Source organism: Xenia sp. Carnegie-2017, unplaced genomic scaffold (assembly GCF_021976095.1).
Source record: "Xenia sp. Carnegie-2017 unplaced genomic scaffold, XeniaSp_v1 HiC_scaffold_16, whole genome shotgun sequence".
Lineage (NCBI taxonomy): Eukaryota > Metazoa > Cnidaria > Anthozoa > Malacalcyonacea > Xeniidae > Xenia > Xenia sp. Carnegie-2017.
In genome coordinates, this window is record NW_025813469.1 from 6,217,558 (window position 1) to 6,220,036 (window position 2,479).

Here is a 2,479-nt window from a genome sequence, read left to right on the forward strand (position 1 = left end):
TTGGAGTTCTTGCAGAAACTTTTTGTAAGAATGCGCATTTATTACGCCATAAAATTTGCGAACCGCATATTCGCAACAACTAAAAAGAAAGACAGAAAGTACATTAAAGTCACACACCTTTGAGGGCTTTGTGCATATAATTTTTGGTCCTTTATAAAACTAAATTGAAAACAAAAGCTTTTTATATCACAATAATATATTTAACATGTAATACATCCAAGTTCATTTAAGTCCTCAGGACTTGTGAACCTCAGAACCTGTTCAAGCTTTACGACTGAATTTCGCTATAAATATATTAAATAAATGCATTTGTTACATGATATATACAAAATACTTGCCTCTTTATTTCAATTTCTTTCAAAAAGACGCCAAAAACAGCCAACAGCTCAAAAAATCTACATTTTAACGCACTTTACGGCTTCCACTCCATATATTTTCATAGTAAATGTTGTACACTTTACTGGCCAGAGTAATGGCGGCCGTCACATTTCCGGTATGCGCGAAACAAACTGCGCGTCACGCTTACATCAAAGGTTACCGACGCGAGTTCCCTTCTATGTATTCTAAAGAATATGTTCTATGATGTTAGACAATACATCATTGCCCTTCAGTGAAAGCTTCCCGCTTTCCACTGGAAAAGAATCTAATATCGATGTTAAACATAGATTGTCACGAGCATCCCGCTTGCCAATATGTATAAGTATAATCACAAGGTTAAATAGTTGGAATGTTATTAAACAAAAAGAATGATAGCACAGTGCTATAACCAACAACTACAAACAATAACGACCTTATCTAACAACATTTGAGAAATTAACCTTCCACTCCTCTTCCTTGTATCCAGACAAGTCTACTCAAAAGCAGAGAGCCTTATACGCTACAAGTCCCGGGCTTGTGACCGGTATAGCAGAGTTAAAAGGTGAAAGGTTTATCATAGATTAATCAACTGAATATTCCTGCTCATTTTTTGTTTGGAAGCATGTTGAACAGTTCTTTTTTCTCAAATGTAAAAGGAGAGTAAAATCTTGGACTTAACATTCTTAATATTGGTGATACAGGGAAAAAATGCAAATGTTACCATTGATTCTCTATCAAATACCTAAGGCCTTTTGAAAAAACTTCTATTGCATGTAATGAATACTTTAAATTGAACTTTTCTTTTAGGTAGATGCACAAAAACAGTATATAGCACTTGTGGAGACTTTACTAGGGGATTTTTAACTTTGCTGTGTATTATAAACACATAGCTTTCTTGCAAAGTATTCTGTATAAACATCATTTCCCTGTTGTGTACATGTCCTTCTCAACATTGAACTATAGAACGGATTTTTTGACTAACAATGTTTTTAACATTACAGGAGTATGTTTGTTATATGTCTACAGTTATTAAAGTTAAATATTGTTAAAAAGGTTTGACGTGCAAGTGAAACACCTTAGTCATTCATTAAGGAGATGAAACATCTTTGAACTCAATCTCTTACACTTTTGGGCTGTTTAGTCCAAAACAGTTATTGCAAATTAGTTATTGCAAATTTATTCAATATTTCTTAAATGTAACTTCAGGACAAGAACCCAAGATTAACAGCCAACCCAACAAAGACATTAATACATCAAATGAGTTTGAAAATATTCTTGTCTCTCCTGATGGTGGTTTGAAGACAATCACAATGAACAGGCCTGATAAATACCATGCTTTGACCCCAAAGGTTTGTTGTTAACTACTAGAAAATCATGCTCCAACAATAGACCACCTCTTCTAACCATAACCAGCCATTTATTCAATGGTTTATCTCGAACAATTGCCAGTCATACCCATTTAACAGACTACCTCTTCTAACCATGACCAGCCATTTATTCAATGGTTTATCAAGATTTTCTTCGACATTTCCACCAGCTGCTGGTTCAGTTCATTAAAAGTTACGTTTATTCAAAACCATTTGAAATATGCAACAAAGGACAAATACTCTGCAGCAAGGGGCCTGCATCTCGCAAGAAGCTGCAAGTCTCTCATCAATTTTCATTCAATTGCTTCAAGGTAGTACAATCATTACGATTATTTAAGCCTCAATACATAGGTTTATGGAGTTATAATATGTATTTTAAAAGAAGAAATTCTCGTTGTAGTTTTGTCAACGCCACAAACGAAGAATAATGTTTCCGAAGCTGAAAGCCACATGTTGTATGTACTTTGCTCATTATCACTTATTTATTAGCGGAAAGCTAAGCTGTTATGAATAGCGCAACTTACAAGATGCTTTATAATAACGAGAAAAATACAAATTTTGGAACTGAAACTGAATGTGATTTTGAGAAACGTGTGAAGATGTTTATAGATAGTCACAAAGATTTCATGCGGTTTTCATGGCTTACGAACATAATCTAAAACTGCTTGCTGTTCGCATACCTTTTTTTTAAAAAGAATGTTGAGCAGTAAAAGAAAATTTATGGTTTACTGATTGAGAAAGAAGATCTGTAAGGC

General features: G+C 34.0%; 1 long non-coding RNA gene across 1 annotated transcript; it reads left to right on the forward strand.

Moving 5' to 3' along the window:
• The first annotated feature begins 1,697 nt into the window (after nt 1–1,697).
• LOC124437707 lies at nt 1,698–2,169 on the forward strand. The gene is made up of 2 exons (XR_006945814.1): nt 1,698–2,035; nt 2,125–2,169. It is a non-coding gene; the product is annotated as an uncharacterized LOC124437707 (long non-coding RNA).
• Nucleotides 2,170–2,479: the final 310 nt, after the last annotated feature.